We start from the raw sequence: 19,304 nt of genomic DNA, 5'->3' as shown, positions 1-19,304 counted from the left end.
AAAGAAATTTAAAATACCACAAGAAAATAAATCCAAATAGCATTTGCCACAACACCAGCATTATTTTCCCGCAAATTGTATTCGTGGGAAATATCTATCATTTTCCACGAAGAAAAACTTTGGTTGAAAAAATAGTATTCCCCACTTATTATATGCCACCAACCTCCCACGAATACATTTTGGTGGGATAAATTTTATTGCGACTTAATCCTAGCCTTTTCCGACTACTCTCAACCATGGCAAAATCCCGAGAATGTTGTAGTGATTTTCTTACTTGATCAAAAAAATGACCCGTTTGTCTTTATCGCAGTAGTAGTTAGAACCTCTGACAATCTTCAAATATTAACTTTTTTCCTGAAACTCCAGTAGCTAAAACTTGACAAATTAATTCTCCAACATGGAGCACAATCACACTCTTGAAGAGATACAATATGAAAATTTTTCAAGAAATTTTCTTACCAAAATATGCAAGAAAGTGCGTTAGAAAATATCCAAAACTGAATCTATACATATCTTAACAAATAGGATCTCTTAAATAAATAGTCTGAAAGCAATTTTAGTTTCAGTAGGACTCTATTGATGAAGCGAGTCTGTCACGAACACTCTTCTGACAGGATGTTGACACCTGTGCTAAATCTTCTCTACTGTAACGGATTTCAGTTCAACCTCTTCTCTAGATAAGTACAAATTTTTTGGAGCTTAATTTTCACACTATGACTTATCTAAAATAATCTATAATAACTCATAAATAAACTTAATATTGTTATAGATAAAGTCAATAAATAATTTACTTTAATCCAAAATACAAACTTAATGATAGGATAAATTCAATCATTTTAGTCACTTAGCCCTATTCAAACTTATCAACTTAGTCACTTTGTCCTAACCAAACTCATCTACAAATATCAACTTGTTACGGACAACAAACTCTTTCAGGCATTTGTCAAAGTTGTAATTACATATGATAATGATATATTCTTCATTTTCACAAGCTCCTAAAAATAAATCAACTAAATCAAGCAATATTAACGTATAAGGTGAACTATGAAGATGTTTTCATTACCAAATGTCCACAAATGTCAAAATAAGTTATTCTATTTTTAAATCAGTGTGCAGAGCACACCATTCACATAATTAAACAATAAGATTTGGTTTGTAATATTCAAATTTTGTAATTTATCTTTCAAATCAAAATGTGGCACATAAGTATACAAGGAATGATACACATCATCCTATACCACACACTTTATATATTAAAATATTATTTTTTATTTTTTTTATTTTTTATTTCATTTTATTCTTATTAAACTAATTGAATTATTTTATTTATCATCCACACACTACATATTTATTATAGAAAAAATGAAAAAAAAAATTAAAATAAGTGTGATGTGTGAAGCGTGAAGATGATAAGAAGAATTTTCCTAAGTATATACTGTGTGGTGTAGGGACCTTAGAATAAAAGTGCTCATATCAAAATATATCTCTCAAAATCCCAAACAATGGTTATTACATATATATGCAGTTGCCACCTTGTAGTGGTTGCTCCTTGTATGGGGCTTATTCAAATGAGAAATAATATTTGTAGTCATAGAGTGTTTATTAAGCGTTGCGCGCTCCTTTTAAAAAAAGTAGGTAAATATGAGACTTGCATGAAAGAATTCATTTCTTAATGGTAGACACTACTTTTTTTTTAAAGGAGTGCACAGTATTTGCACAACTCATGACTATATTTACACTAGCTAGATCATCGTGGTAGCTACACTAACTAGTACTATATTCCTAATTTAATTAAAAATGATTAGAAATAATCTCGACCTCTAGTGATCCATATAGAAGATTAAATGGATAATTTCCTACATTCACTCGCAGCTTATTCTAGGAGGGGGTAAGTAGATACAGCTAGCTACTTGTCAAAGTAATATTCCTCATGTTTTAAGTTTTTCTTTTTTACTTTTTGCTCCAACCAGCTAGCTAGCTAGAAATAGAAGTTACTTATTATTCAAGTAAGAATTGCATGCATAAAATAGAACTACTTATCAAAATAGTTCTGTCTTTTTAGTTTTTGATAAAGTGTAAAAAATGTATAATTAAGTGGCTTAGGTGAGTTATCTACTTCCTCAAATAAGAGTTAAACACTTAATTATACATTAAATTCTAATATTGGATTCCAAGTTAATCAAAGACAATATTCTGCATATTAAAACCCGATGTTACCCTTAGAATAATAAATACACATTTTATGTTCATCTGCTGCAGGGCATTCATGAAACAAATGAGGAACTGATGAGGGCAAAAGTGTAACTACAAGCACTGAAAGAGAAAACTTAGAATAAACTAATGCTTTCCCCTCCTCACCATTCAACCAACATATTAGAGGCTACGAGAGAAGGGAAGAACGTGGACTAGCAGAGAATAAAAATTTGTTACGGATGGAGGCTATAGGAGTGAGGTAGAGCACACACCAAAGGGTCTATATATATGAAGAAAATCACACGAAGAAGGGTGATTGCTAGGCTGGAGATTCTTGGAAAATCTGGAAACCAAAGAGGGTCTTTTGAAAACTTTCATTCAGTTTTAGGGTTTATCATTTTTGTGGTTTATGGAAATGTCTTTTTTCTTGATTAAAAGTGTAGTTTCATGCTTTATGAGTGAGTAATTTCATAACCTAAGTCGAGGGAAGCTTTCCAGTAGTAGGGTTTCAATGGGGGTTTTCGATTTCTGTTAGTTTTAAACTCATACTTCTTTAAATTTTTGTCGACTTTGGTTTGAAGCCAAGGTTAGGGTTTCTTGATTCCTTTTGATCGTTCCTTGATTGAAAGCACGAAGGATGCTTGGGGAGTGTAGATCCTTATTCCTAGGTTGCATGTTGAATATTAGCTTGATATGAAATTTAATGAGGTTATTCAGACACTGTTTTGCTTGTACACGTATTATATCCATCATCCAAGTGTTCTAACCTTGATTGGTATTACATTTCAAGGAAACTACTCCCTAGAACACCTACTGTGAGAAAGTGACCTGAGACTTGGGTATTCTTTTCTTGAACATCTATCAAAAGCCATTTTGTTACTACATTTGCTTCCCTTAACTCAATTTGCAATCTCTTTAGTTCCCTAAAATACCTCTGTTACATCTAGCATATTTTTGAAGAAAACAAAAGAAGCAGAAAAAAATAATTTCTCAATATTGCTTATTCTTTTGGTCAATTCACGCCATTGCTAAAGCAATACTCCTTGGTCACTACTAAGTGACTAAAGGGTATTCCTATCAGCGAACATTTAGTTCTTAATCTTTCTTTCTTTTTCTCTTAAGGGTGTAGTTCTAATTATTGTATTAATCCTTATGAAATCGACCTTGAGATTCTCACTATATAATAACTGTACACTTTCTACACTTGGGATGCACTTTAATTGGAGAGACAGTTTTCTCCCCAATTTGATTTAATTGATGATAAAAAGACGAGCTAAGTCTATTACTCAGACGTTAAGTACAACATTTGCAGGCCGAGAAAACAAAAGAAAAATGGAGGCAGGGAAGGAAAGAAGGAAGCTGGAAAGATTCAATTAAGTAGATCACACACGAACTTCATTGCTACACAAGATTGAACATCATTTACTCACGGATCAATAAAAATAATTTGATGATGATCATGTGACGATTAGCAAGATATTCTCCAAGAAAAAAAATTCACGCACATGATGCATGTAATACTCGGGCCCACAGCCCAAGCCCGTAACACAGGCCCAGGCACACGAAGGCCCTAGACATGGAGACCCCAAACGGCATCATTTAGGTGAGTTCCCTCTTCCCTTAAGTTTGCTTCTTCCCCGATCTTCTCTCCCATCAATTTCTATCTTTCCCATTTTCTTTCCCCCAAATCCCGTCAACCTCCCATGTCTCTACGGTTTCTCTTATTTTCGAAAAGAAACCTCATGATGTACACCAACACAAAGCGGAAAATACATTAATAAATGGCTGTTGGCTTGAAATTGATATTGATATTTATTTATTTTTATTCCAGAGATCATTATAAATTGCTTGATGCCTTACTACTCGTACGTTGTCGAACATGACCAGATACTGTCGCGCTGTACGTTGTCTGGAGCCATGCAATTAGAAAGGCTAAGCATTTTAGTTGTTGCTTAGTATGGCACTGGCATGCTCCTGTACCACTTTACAAGCCATTATAACGTGTCTTTCCTCTACCAGAGTTGCACCAACCGCAAACCGTATTACATACACATCTTCAAGTACGGGATGAGTCATGTAAACAAGTCCTGATGCGTTAATGGACTCCAATAACTTCTTGTTAAGCTCATTTTCAGTGGTGATCTTTTCTTTTAGTAAATTTTGACCATTATCACCCACCTTAGCATTTTGATATGCCCCCAGCTTACCCATTGTTGATGGCAGATTAATCCTGAAACAAATCATGGCAAAATTTCTGGGGACCACAATCTCAAACCTCTTGTGCATTGCTACAAGCCCTTAAAAAGTTTGGCCACTTTAACATGACTTCTCATGAAGTTCCTCAGGCTAGCGGCTCCATAGCTTCTAAGCACGAACCATAACTTTATAAGGCTCGGAATCTTCGGCTTAGAGTTATCTGCCAGTCTTTATAGTCGACCACTTGCTTCGAATCAGAGGTTTTATTTCTCAAGTACTCAGGGTATGTTGATAGGGATTTTATCAAGGTGCTCGGATCTTTAACCCAAAGGCAACAACAATCTAAAGGGGTGAAGAGCAATTTATGTGCATTGAGACTGAGTGAGTTTACACCCTCAACGCCATCCATGAAATGCCGGAACTCAGGACAAATGCAAGCACTTCCGGCATAAGCAGCATCAACGTGGACCCAAAGGCCATAATCTTTTGCCACATCACATAATGGTCCTAATGGATCAATCGCAGTCGTTGATGTTGTCCCCACATTGGCGCAAAGGTACAATGGGACAAGGCCTGCTTCCATATCTGCAAGAATGGCTGATAGTAGGGAGTCTGGTGAAAAAACAAATCTGCACATGACACAACCAATATAATTATAATGTAAAGTCCAATCTTTTACACTAAAACAAAAATAAACAAACTATAGTACTACTGAAACTTTTATAGTAGCATACCAAGAAAAGTAATCCAAACTGAATAGTCAGTGACCAATTAAAGCTAAAACCTAGATTGTAAAAAATTTTATTTATACAAAGAAAAATTAATTTTATAGTAAAAAGAAAAATCTTCCATCATCTATTACAACATGCAAATAAAAAAAAAATCTACACATAACACAATTAATATAATTATAATGTAAAGTCCCATCCTAAAATTAAAAATCATAAACTTGAGAAAAACAAATCTCAAACCAAATAGTCCAAACCTCAAACCAAACAAGCAGCTCAAACGTATTGCAAAAAAAAAAAAAATCAGATGTTCAATCATCTAAAATGAAAAAAAAAAAAAAACAAAAAGGATCATTTAAAAGAAAAAAACCCAAGATCAAATCTTGGATCATTTACGACAACATGCGAAAAATATAAAATAAAAATAATAATAAAAAAAAAAAACTACGCATCACACAACCAATATAATTATAATATAAAGTTCCATCCTAAAATTAAAAATAATAAATTTCTATAAGAGTAATGCTAGATATAGTTTTCAGATATGCAAGTTCCGTACACACTCTTTGAAAATGAGTGGAGTCTATCATTAAAAAATTAGTTTTTTTTTTTTGTTGGGTTTCATATTTATTTACTTTTTTTAAAAGGAATATGCGAAACTTACACACTCTAGGACTACAAATATCATTTCTCTTTAATGGTAGATCATGCCTTTTTTCAAAAGGAGTGCGCCGGTGCTTGCATGACTCATGACTACACTAGCTAGTACTATATTCCCAATTTAATTAAAAATGATTAGAATTAATCTAGACCTCTAGTGATCATACATATAAAAGATTAAATAGATAATTTCCTTAATACACTCGCAGCTTATTCTAGGAGGAACTAAGTAGCTATAGCTTGTCAAATATTCCTGCATGTTTTAAGTTTTTCTTTTTCTTTTTTGCTTCAACCATGGCTAGCTAGCTAGAAAAAGATCAAAGTTAATTATCATTCAAGTAGGAACTGCATGCATAAAATAGAACTATTTATCAAAACAGTTCCATGATCTTTTCAGTTTTCTCCCCAAATTTGATTTATATAATTGATGACAAAAAGACGAGTTGAATCTATTCCTACAACATTAAGTACATACTAGAGCATTTGCAGGCCGGGAAAACTGTTGAGGTCCACCCATGTGCACTGGAAAGTATTTAGTATCTCCAGCATGTCTCTAGCTCATGTTATGTGGAGAAAGAAACTCAACCTCTCCTATAAATAGGAGAGGATTGCTGAAGCTAAAATCATCCAAGAAGAGGAGTTATGAGTATGAGTTTGTAGTGCCATTTGAGAGATAAAGAGTTGTTTGTAATCTTGTACAAACACATTGAATATCAAGTTTCCGCTTCAGTAGATGTAGGCAAATTGCCAAACCACTTAAATATTGTCTATATCTATTGTGTGATTGTTTTCTAGGTGGCCCTGGGCACAACAATTGATATCAGAGTTTCGGTTCGTGCTACCCAAAAAATTCTAGTTGATCGAAATCAACTTTTGATCGCACCACAATGTTACTCTTGTCAAGATGGATCCGTTGCTCAAATGGCATCGAAAACGAATACCGAAGGAGCCCGTACACGCCTCTAGAAGTTAGATAGTGGACTTCACACACCTTAGTCATAGCCAGAGGAAGAAGAAGACTAAAGCCCAAGTGCCCACACGCCACCATGTGCACCGGAGGTTGAAGACGCATGAGACACACTTCCCCACGTGCCCCACATGCCCTAGGGAGCTTTCTGCGCATGTATAGCATGCGCCCCCCACACACACAAGAAGTTGTCGTGCGTATACTCCATGCGCCGACCAGACACCCTGCTTAGCACGTGTATCCCACGCGCAAGTGATCAGCACCTTCCGTTTTTCCATATCTTTGTTGGGCTTGATCTAAGCCATTTGGAATTCGATTTCAACAATCAAATAGTGCTTTCCAACTTTTTTGATCATTTCAGACTCATTCGTATGGTTAGAATTTTGAAATTTTTTGTCTAAAGTTTTCTAAATTCATATGGAAGGTTCTGGAAGAGATAGGAACTCTAGAAATGCCAGTAGCTTTGGGCATAGGTCCACAGTTTCAAATGCCAAGTTTGAAGTTGAGAAGTTCGAAGAAACAAGCAAATTTGGCATGTGGAAGTGCAAAGTTATGGATGTTTTGATCCAACAAGAGTTGGATATTGTGCTAGAAGAAAAACCAGATGATATGACTGAAAGGGATTGGAGGAAGCTTAATACTCAAGCTTGTAGTACAATTTAGTTATGCCTTACCAAAGAACATAAATATTTTGTCATGAGAAAGACAAATGCAAGGGGACTTTGGCAGAAATTGGAAGATAAGTTCATGAAGAAGAACATTGAGAGCTGTTTGCACTTGAAGAAAAAGCTCTTCAGATTCCAGTTTCATGAAGGTATTTCTATGTCTGAACATCTGAATAGTTACAATCAAATTCTTGCTGATTTATTAAACTTGGATGTTGAAATCCAAGATGAAGATAAAGCTTTACTTTTGTTAAAATCCTTACCTGATACATATGAACATTTAATTACTACACTACTATATGAGAAGGAAAATATTAGTTTTGACGATGTATCTAGTTTTTTAATTAGCAATAAGTACCGCAAAAAAGATAAGCAGGTACAACTAGATACATCAAGTGAAGCGTTAACAGCAAAGGGGAGACCACAATCAAGGTATCCTGGAAAGAAGAAAGATTTTCAATCGAAAATCTGAACCACATCATATGGTTCATCATTCGGGAGAAAACTTGCCAGATATGAGTGTTCCTTTTGTCACAACAAAAGACACTAGAAAAAGGATTGTCCCAAGCTGAAGGGACAACAACAGAATCAACCCACCACAACCAATGTCGTGGATAGAGATGATGAGTCAGATTTTGCCTTGACAAGTTCATCATCCATTTATCATTCCAATGAATGGATTATGGATTCCGGATGTACCTATCACATGTGTCCCAATCGGGACTGATTTATTGACTTCACAAAAATTAAGGGTGGAGCAGTACTTATGAGCAATGACAGTGCCTGTAAGACTCAGAGAATAGGTAGCATTTGGTTGAAGATGCATGATGGAAGTGTCGAGACTCTAACAGAAGTTCGGTACATTCCAGACTTGCAGAAGAATCTCATCTCACTTGAATCTCTGGATTCAAAGGGATTCAGAATCATCATTGAAGACGGAACTCTCAAAGTAGTAATGGGAGTTCCGGTGGCTATGAAGGGTTTGAAACTAGGAAACTTGTACTTCTTGCAATGAAGTATTGTTTATGGAAGAGCTTCTACATGCTGTTAGAAGCTAGATGGGACTGATGCCGACATCACCAGTCTCTGGCATATGCGTATGAGACACGCTGGAAAAAAAGCTTTGCAAACACTAGTGAAGCAAGGCTTACTCAAATGTGCCAAGACTATTAAACTATCTTTCTGTGAGCACTATGTATTGGGAAAGCAGAGGCAGATCAAGTTTGGAACTGCTGTACACAATACACAGGGGATACTTGACTATGTACACTTCGATGTTTGGGGACCTACCCAAAATGCATCTTTTGGAGGTAAGCATTGGTTTGTAACTTTTGTAGATGATTATTCTCATCGTGTATGGGTGTATACGATGAAGAATAAAGATAAAGTGTTGAAAATCTTCCTTGATTGGAAGAAAATGATTGAGACTCAGACCGACAGAAAAATCAAGCGGCTCAAATCTGATAATGGAGGTCAGTACACTTCAGACCCCTTCATGGAAGTATGCCGGAGAGGGGGAATTGTCAGACACTTCACAGTACAAGATACACTGCAACAGAATGGTGTGGCAGAACGGATGAACCGTACTTTATTAGAGAAAGTGCGATGTATGTTACTAGATGCTGGATTCAATAAATAATTTTGGGCTGAAGTTGTGACATATGTCTGCCACCTCATCAACCGACTACCCGTAGCTTCCAATGATGGGAAGACATCCATTGGAATGTGAAAAGGAACACATGCTACTAATTATGACTCTTTACACATTTTTAGATATCCTACTTACTATCATGTTAAAGAAAGTAAGCTTAATCTTCGAACCAAGAAAACAAAATTCTCAGACTTTAGTACTGGTGTAAAAGGGTATAAACTCTGGTGCATAGAGTCTAAAAAGGTAATTATCAGTAGAGATGTTACATTCAATGAATTTGAGATACTTAAGTCACATAAGCATAAAGATTCCAATGAAGGCAGCCATGATAACGAAACACTAGATGATTCGTAGAATGTGAAGTTTATTACTTCAAATGATTCAAGAGATCATGGACAAGATAAGGTTGATAGTGCAATCAGAATACCTCCACGTCAACCCGAATTAATAGCAACCAACAGGCCGAGATGAGAGAAATGTGTACCAACACGTTTTGCAAACTATGTGACATATGCATTACCAGTTGAATGGGGTGAGATCCCAAGCACTTACAGAGAAGCCATACAGTCCAGTGAAAGAGTCGAATGGACAAAGGCAGTGAATGAAGAGATACAATTTCTTCACCAGAACCAGACTTGGGAGCTTGTGCCACTTCCACAAGGAAAGAAAACAATTGGTTGTAAGTGGATCTTTAATCAGAAAGATGATCAAGCTACTAAAAATGGAGTGCAACACAAAGATAGGTTGGTAGTCAAGGGCTACGCTCATATAGAGGGAATTGACTACAGTGAAGTATTCTCTCATGTTGTGAAGCATTCATCCATTCAGATATTGCTAGTTTTGGTTGCACAATATGATCTTGAGTTAGCACGGTTTGATGAGAAAACAACTTTCTTACATGGTGATCTGGAAGAGGAGATTTATCTATCTCAACCAAAAGGTTTTAAAGAAGCTAGAAAAGAAAATTGGATCTGTAGTTTGAAGAAGTCTCTCTATGCTTGAAGCAATCACCTCAGCAATGGTACAATCATTTCGACCACTTTATGATGAACCTGAAATATACTCGTTGCCAATACGATTACTGTGTATATTTTAAAAAACTTGCAAATGAATCTTTCATTTATTTGCTTCTATATGTAGATGATATGTTAATTGCATGTAAAAGAAAGAGGGAGATAAATCGTTTAAAAACTCAGTTGAGTCATGAGTTTGAAATGAAAGACCTGGGAGAAGCACAAAGAATATTGGGGATAGAGATTAGTAGATATAGGGTGAAAGGTACAGTTCACCTTACTCAGAAGCAGTGTCTGAAGAGAATACTGCAACACTTAAACATCGACTCGAAGACGAAGCCGATGAGTACTCCTATGGCCCCATATTTCAAACTCAGTGCATTGCAATCTCCTAAAGATGATGAAGAGCGGGACCACATGAGGAATGTCCAATATGCAAGTATTGTTGGAACCTTAATGTATGCCATAGTGTGTACACGACATGATATCTCCCAGGTCGTCAGCTTAATTAGTTGCTATATGCATAATCTTGGAAAGGCTTATTGGCATGCAGTTAAGTGGATTCTACTGTATATTTTAGGGATCGTAGATATTGGTTTGAAGTTCGAGAAGAGTGAAGATAGTCTAATAACTAGATATGTTGACTCAGACTATGCAGGTGATCTTGACAAACGCCGATCGACAACTGGATATGTGTTCACTATAGCTGGAGGACCAGTTAGTTGGCGATCAACTTTGCAGTCTACAATTGCACTATCATACACTGAGGCTGAATACATGGTTGTAATAGAAGCAGTGAAAGAAGCCATTTGGTAACAGACTTGGGCTTTAAGCAGCAAGAGGTTACCATTTACTGTGACAGTCAAATTGCAATTCATTTGGCCAAGAATCAAGTGTATCACTCTCGAACAAAACACATAGATGTCCGATTTCACTCCGTACGTGAGATATTAGAAGAATGGGACATTCTACTTCAGATGATTGGCACTGAAAATAACCCATTAGATATGTTGACGAAAGTAATCACTGGGATCAAGTTCCAACACTACTCGGACTTGATTAATAGCTCACACTGCTAGGCACCTATGGGTGCATTGGTGCCTTAGGACGCATTTGATTGCGGAAATATTTCATGGCAAAAACAAACGAATATTCTGATGACAGGGTGCAATCATTGGAAGGACGCAACACGTAGTAGTATGGCATACTTGGGTGGAGGGGTGGTTGTTGAGGTCCACCCATGTGCACTGGAAAGCATTTAGCATCTCCAAAATGTCTCCAGCTCATGTTATGTAGAGGGAGAAGCTCAACCTTTCCTATAAATAGGAGAGGATTGCTGAAGCTAAAATCATCCAAGAGGAGGAGTTCTGAGTGTGAGTTTGTAGTGTCATTTGAGAGATAAAGAGTTGTTTGTAATCTTGTACAAACACATTGAATATCAAGTTTTCACTCTAGTAGACATAGGCAAATTGCCAAACCACTTAAATATTGTCTCTATCTATTGTGTGCTTATTTTCTGGGTGGCCCTGGGCACAACAAAAACAAAAGAAAAATGGAGGCATGGAAGGAAAGAAGGAAGCTGGAAAGATTCAATTAAGTAGATCACAACTTCATTGTTGCACAAGATTGAATATCATTAACTCATGACGGATCAACAAAAATAATTTGATGATGATCATGTATGTGATAATTAGCAAGATAAGATTCTCCAAGACAAAAATGCACAGGATTCATGCAGTATGTTATTGAAAAGTACAAATTTGCAGGCCGTCCCGACGGCCCCGTGTAGTTCATGTTCATGTAGGCTATCTATGGCCTCCACACAACCATAGATTGCATGGTACCAGATCACAAATCAAGCCAGATGATTACATGAATAAGATAATTCAATTCGTGGCTGCATGAGTACCAAGTGTTAAGACAAGGCGATTGATCTAACTTGCATGGATTCACCACATGAATTTCATTTCTCAAGAGGCTTCATGTCCAGTACTATATATATAATTAAGCGCTTGATCGTTCCTATATCATTTCATCCTCAGCAAGTCGTAGTAGTACTATACTGGAAAACCAAAGAAGCCACAACTATTTCTTTGATCTCCTACCTATACCAAAGATGAATGGCCTAGATTTTGACTATGAACTAAATCACACTTCGTCCAATAACACAAACCCACTAGATCCTGAGGAGTTTAGGCGACAAGGCCACATGATCGTAGACTTTCTAGCCGATTACTATGTAGATATCGAGAAATATCCAGTCCTAAGCCAAGTTGAACCAGGATATCTCCAACAACGCTTGCCAAAGTCCACCCCACACGATCTAGAACCCATCGAAACCATTCTCCAAGACATGAAAGACCATATTATTCCTAGTATAACTCATTCGCAAAGCCCTAACTTCTTTGCTTACTTCCCAAGCACAAGTAGCATAGCAGGGTTTCTCGGTGAGATACTTTTCACCAGATTCAATGTTGCGGGTTCAACTGGATCGCATCCCCAGTTGCGACGGAATTGGAGATGATAGTCATGGATGGGCTTGGAGAGATACTCAACCAGCCTAACTCTTTCCCATTTTCAGGCAATGGAGGTGGAGTGATACAAGTGACTACTTGTGAGGTCATTTTGTGCACAATGGTTGTTGCCAGGGATCAAATGCTTCGCCGAGATGGGAGACAAAATATTGAAAAGATGGTAGTTTATGGGTCTGACCAAACGCATAGCGCACTCCAAAAAGCAGCAAAAATAGCACGAATCCACTCAAAGAATTTTAGAGCCATCAAGACCACAAAGTCCACATCATTTACGCTCTCGCCAGACTCCCTACGATCAGCCATTCTTGCAGATATGGAAGCAGGCCTTATCCCATTGTACCTTTGTGCCAATGTGGGGACAACATCAATGACTGTGATTGATCCATTAGGGCCATTATGTGATGTGGCAAAAGATTATGGCCTTTGGGTCCACATTGATGCTGCTTATGCCGGAAGTGCTTGCATTTGTCCTGAGTTCCGACATTTCATGGATGGCGTTGAGGGTGTAAACTCACTCAGTCTCAATGCACATAAATGGCTCTTCACCCCTTTAGATTGTTGTTGCCTTTGGGTTAAAGATCTGAGCGCCTTGATAAAATCACTATCAACATATCCCGAGTTCTTGAGAAATAAAGCCTCTTATTCGAAGCAAGTGGTCGACTATAAAGAGTGGCAAATAACTCTAAGCCGAAGATTCCGAGCCTTAAAGTTATGGTTCGTGCTTAGAAGTTATGGAGCCGCTAACCTGAGGAACTTCATGAGAAGTCATGTTAAAGTGGCCAAACTTTTTGAAGGGATTGTAGCAATGGACAAGAGGTTTGAGATTGTGGTCCCCAGAAATTTTGCCATGATTTGTTTCAGGATTAATCTACCATCAACAATGGGTAAGCTGGGGGCATATCAAAATGCTAACGTGGGTGATAATGGTAAAAGTTACTAAAAGAAAAGATCACCACTACAAATGAGCCTAACAAGAAGTATTGGAGTCCATTAACGCATCAGGACGTGTTTACATGACTCATACCGTACTTGAAGATGTGTATGTATTACAGTTTGCGGTTGGTGTTGGAGTATAGCATCAAAGATAGAAGATATGGAATTAAAAGCTAAATATGAAAAGGGCAAATTAGAGAATGAACATTGACAGTTATTTATGTTAATAGCCATCTCTGTTATTCTCTTCTCATATCTATATAAATACATGTAAAACGTTTGTATCAATTCATTCAATTTCAGTAGTCTTAATGCAATATACGATAGCCTTCATTTCTTTCTCTCTGCTTTTCTAGTTGTCTAGAATTTTAATCTTCTGTTTGTCAAGTTCTTAACATGGTATCAGATTAAACATTTTGCAAACCAGAACTTGATCTTTCTGTTTTCTGCATTACAATATCTTTTCTCAAGATCTTGTAGTGATTCTTGCCTAGTGTTTTCTTTCAAGATTTGCAAATCTTTATCATTCTTGAAATGGCCTCTGAAGGTTCTGCAAATTCTGTGAACATTCATCCCTCAGATGACTCTTCCAGTCCTTACTACATTCATCCAAGTGATAATCCAGGTATTCTTCTAGTCTTAGAGATCTTCAATGGAGACAATTATGTTGCTTGGAGTAGATCGATTGTTATAGCATTGACAGTCAAGAATAAAGTTGCATTTGTTGATGGTTCTGTCCACCCACCTTCCACCACTCAAACCATTGCATACACAGCTTGGTTGTGTGCAAACAATTTAGTGGTTTCTTGGTTGATCAATTCTATCTCCAAGGAGATCAGAAACAGTATATTGTATGTTGCCTCAGCCTTGGATCTTTGGAATGAATTGAAGACTCGGTATTTGAGAAGTGATGGGCCGAGAGTGTTTCGTCTTGAGAAATCATTAAGTTGCATTAATCAAGGTTCTTTATCAATCACATAATATTTTAGTGCCTTCAAAACACTTTGGGATGAGTATGTGAGTTATCGTCCATTTCCTACTTGCACATGTGGAAAAATGTCATCTTGTACATTTGATCTTTTTACTTTCTTGCTACAAAGGTAGCAATCTGACTATGTTTTGAAGTTTCTTGTTGGATTGAATGATTCGTATGCTTCTGTTAGAAGCCAATTACTTCTTGCTATCCCATTACCAACTATGGCCAAAGTGTTTTCTCTATGGATTCAAGAAGAGTCTCAAAGACAACTTAGCAATTCAGTTTCTATTGAAACTCATGCACTGATGGTAAATCAGTTGAACCCAACAACTTCTTCATATCGATTCTTAAAAGAAAATCCAAGAAAGCTTCACTTCACTACACACTTTGTGGATACAATGGTCATACCATTGAAAAATATTTTCAGCTTCATGGTTATCCCCTTGGGTGGACTGGACAAAAAGGGAAATGAAATTACTCTGCTCATAATGCCATTTCAACTGAAGTCTGCAATCAAACCAACAATGAGGAACCAAGATTTTCTTTAACTGATGAAGAAATCAATAAACTCATATCTCGTGCCAACAATTCTCAGCCTTCCACAACTGTTCAGCCTTCAACTTGCAATCTTATTACATCTTCAAACTTCTCTAGTAATGTCTCTAAATATCCTACTTCATTCACTTAACAATCCAATCATCATTGGATTCTCGACACTGGTGCAACAGATCATATGATCTGTTCACCACTTTTATACTGCTTTCCTCCCAAAGATATTAATACATCAATAAACCTACCAAATGGCCAAACAGTTCCAGCCACTCATATTGGCACAATTGGCCTTTCCAATCAAATTTTCTTATCAAATGTACTATGTGTACCTTCATTTTCTGTTAATCTCTTATCTGTTTCAAAGCTCACCAAATATTCTAATATTAATCTTTGCTTATCCTTTTCTCATTCTCACTGCCTTATACAAGACCAATACCTAAAGAAGATGATTGGGATTGCATTTGAGAAACAAGGGCTCTACATTTTACAACAAGCTGATTCTAAGGCTTCTTCTTGCATCACATCTAAGTCTAATTCAGCCTCATTTGCTTCAGTTGTTTCACAAATTCTCCAGATGTCTGGCATTACAGATTAGGTCATGCATCCTATTCTAGATTGCTTCTTCTCAAAAAGTTAGATCCCTCAATTTTTCTATCAATTGTCAAAGTGTTTGTGATATATGTCCATTAGCAAAACAAAGAAAGCTACCCTTTGCTGTATTTGAAACTAGTTCTAATAAAAGTTTTGATTTGATACATTGTGACATATGGGGTCCATTTGTAATAGTTTCCTATTCAGGTTATAAATATTTTTTAACATTTGTAGATGATTTTACAAGATGTACTTGGGTTTATATGCTTAAAACCAAGTATGAAGTCTCTTTTCTACTCAAGAATTTTTGCAACATGATAAAAACTCAATTTAACACAACTTTTAAAATAGTAAGGTCTGATAATGGACCAGAATTTCTCATTAATGATTTTTATCATGAAAATGGCATTTTACACCAAAGAAGTTGTGTAGAAACTCCACATCAAAATAGGGTAGTTGAAAGAAAACATCAACACTTAATTAGCACAACTAGAGCTTTAATGTTTCAAGCTAATATCCCTTTGTCTTTTTGGACTAACTGTGTGTTAGTTGCTGCCCATATAATAAATAGAATTCCCACCCCACTTCTCAATAATAAAACACCTTATGAAATGTTGTTTAACAAAATATCAAAATTTTCTCATTTGAAGATTTTTGGTTGCCTTTGTTTTGCATCTACATTGCAGCATCACAGACACAAATTCGATCCAAGAGCTACCAAATGTGTCTTCCTTGGATATCCATCTGATATCAAAGGTTACAAAGTCATGGACCTCAATAGCAATAAAATTTTCATTTCAAGGAATGTCACATTCCATGAAAATGTTTTCCCATTCAAAGTTGTCCCTACAAATTCTCATGCTCATTCTTTTTTGTTTCCTGCCTCAGAGGATTTATACAGTGCAGATTATTCTTCTAAAATCCCAGTTGTTAATTCTAACCAGAGTGAATCATCAAATCTGTCCATTAATGACTCTATGCAAAACATTGATCCAAATATCCCCATGATTCATGATCAATCCAATAATAGCCCAGACAGAAGAAAATCCTCTCGAGTTAGATAGAAACCTACTTTCTTGCAGGACTACTATTGCAGCAATGTTTCTTCAAATGCAACCCCTCTCACTTCTTTTAATGATGCTTCTAAAGGTAATCCATATCCTATCTCATCCTTCTTATCTTCTAGCAGAATATCTAATTCCCATAAAGTTTTTCTTGCTTCAATTTCAAACTGTCCAGAACCTAAATCTTATAAATAGGCTGCACAATTTCCTGAATGGCAAAAACCTATGAAAAATGAACTTGAGGCTTTGGAGTTACATAAAACTTGGAACCTTGTTACTCTACCTAAAAATAAACAGACTATTGAATGTAAATGGGTATTTAGAGTCAAATATAAAGCTGATGGAAGTATAGAGTCACAAGGCTAGATTAGTGGCAAAGGGCTATAATCAACAAGAGGGTTTGGATTTCTTTGATACTTTTTCTGTGGTAAAAGTGACTTCTATTAGACTATTACTTGCTGTGGCTGCAATTAAGAACTGGCATCTTCATCAATTGGATGTAAATAGTGCATTCTTGCATGGTGATTTATAGGAAGAAGTTTACATGGAGCTGCCCCTTGGAATGCCTAATGCAGAAAACAAGGTTTGCAAACTTTTAAAAACCCTTTATGGTCTCAAACAGGCATCTCGAAAATGGTTTGAAAAACTGTCTACTGCCCCCATTAGTTATGGTTTTACTCAAGGGAATTCTAATTGCTCTCTTTTTATAAAGAAATCTACAACATCTTTTATGGCATTGTTGGTATATGTTGATGATGTGTTGCTGGCCAGTGATAGCTTACAAGAAATTCAACTCTTAAAAGAATTTCTACATGATCAATTTACTATAAAAGATCTGGGGCCCCTAAAATATTTCCTTGGATTGGAAATAGCAAGATCCAAAGCAGGTATTTCCATCTGCCAAAGGAAAAATGCATTGGATATTCTTCAAGACACAGGAATCATTGGCTCAAAGCCTGCAGCCTTTCCAATGGAGACCAACTTAAAGTTGAAAGCCAATGATTCTGATTTGTATGAAGATCCTTCAGCCTACAGAAGACTCATTGGGAGACTATTATACTTAACACTTACAAGACCAGACCTTGCATATTCAGTCTAAGTCCTAAGCCAATTCCTTGCTAAACCTGTTGTAAGTCATTATCAAGCAGCAGTTAGAGTGTTAAGGTACTTGAAAGCAACTCTAGGCCAGGGATTGTTCTTCTCGGCATCCTCAGAAATGCAACTCACGGCATTTTCAGATAGTGATTGGGCAGGGTGCATTGATACAAGGAGAAGTGTCATAGGGTTTGCAGTGTTTTTGGGTAACTCATTGATCTCATGGAAGTCCAAAAAGCAAGTAACTATCAATCGATCATCTGCTGAAGCAGAATATCGAGCCCTAGCAGCCACAACATGTGAAGTCCAATGGTTGAATTATGCACTGCAGGATTTATAGATTCATCATCCTCAGCCAACATTGATGTATACTGATAGCAAATCTGCCATGTCCATAACATACAATACAGTTCAGCATGAAAGAACCAAAAACATCAAAATTGACTGTCATTTGGTTCGTGAAAAACTACAGCAAAACCTTATTAAGTTATTCTACATTCTATCTCGACTACAGTTGGCAGACATCCTTACAAAACCACTTGGTTCTTTACCTTTTCACCATACTCTCCACAAGATGAACATCCTCAATATTCATGTTCATCTTGAGGGGGGTGTTGGAGTATAGCATCAAAGATAAAAGATATGGAATTAAAAGCTAAATATGAAAAGGGCAAATTAGAGAATGAACATTGACAGTTATTTCTGTTAATAGCTATCTCTGTTATTCTCTTCTCATATCTGTATAAATACATGTAAAACATTTGTATCAATTCATTCAATTTTAGTAGTCTTAATGCAATATACAATAGCCTTCATTTCTTTCTCTCTGCTTTTCTAGTTGTCTAGAATTTTAATCTTCTATTTGTCAAGTTCTTAACTATTGGTGCAACTCTGATAGAGGAAAGACACATTGTAATGGCTTGGAAAGTGGTACAGGAGCATGTGACTGCCATACTAAGCGACAACTAAAATGCTTAGCTTTTCTAATTGCATGGCGACAGACAACGTACATTTGGGAGGCCATGCCAACGCGATAGTATCTGGTCATGTTCGACAACGTACGAGTAGCAAGGCATCAAGCAATATATAATGATCTCTGGAATAACAATAAATAAATATCAATATCAATTTCAAGCTAGGACCCATTTATTAATGTATTTTCCACTTTGTGTTGGTGTACATCATGAGGTTCCTTTTCAAGGCTGTAATGATTTTCGATCGTTTCCATTGAAATAAAGGAAGGTTATCTACATAGCTAGTTTCAATGTGATTGAACGCCTTTGGTGTGGGCGTCCATCAGGGATATTTTATGGTTTCGTTTTTATTTAGTTGGTTTGAAAGCTTGGATATGACTATATTTTAGACAATGGTTTTACTTAAGTTTATTTTGGGAATAAACAAACAATGTTTTTATTTTCATGCAACTATTTTACCTGGCTTAAGTTACATATGCACATGACATTCCTAACCCTAGAACGGAAAGTTA

The 19,304-nt window shown here is 36.4% G+C and overlaps 2 pseudogenes; one reads left to right on the top strand and one right to left on the bottom strand.

Moving 5' to 3' along the window:
- Positions 1 to 4,134: 4,134 nt before the first annotated feature.
- On the bottom strand, positions 4,135 to 5,026 carry LOC122276832 (annotated as a pseudogene).
- Positions 5,027 to 8,467: 3,441 nt separating this feature from the next.
- Positions 8,468 to 18,787, top strand: LOC122276831 (annotated as a pseudogene).
- The last annotated feature ends 517 nt before the right edge of the window (positions 18,788 to 19,304 follow it).

This window comes from Carya illinoinensis, chromosome 9 (assembly GCF_018687715.1).
Source record: "Carya illinoinensis cultivar Pawnee chromosome 9, C.illinoinensisPawnee_v1, whole genome shotgun sequence".
Lineage (NCBI taxonomy): Eukaryota > Viridiplantae > Streptophyta > Magnoliopsida > Fagales > Juglandaceae > Carya > Carya illinoinensis.
Note: the sequence above shows the minus strand (reverse complement) of the source record. Positions and strands in the feature narration are given on the sequence as shown.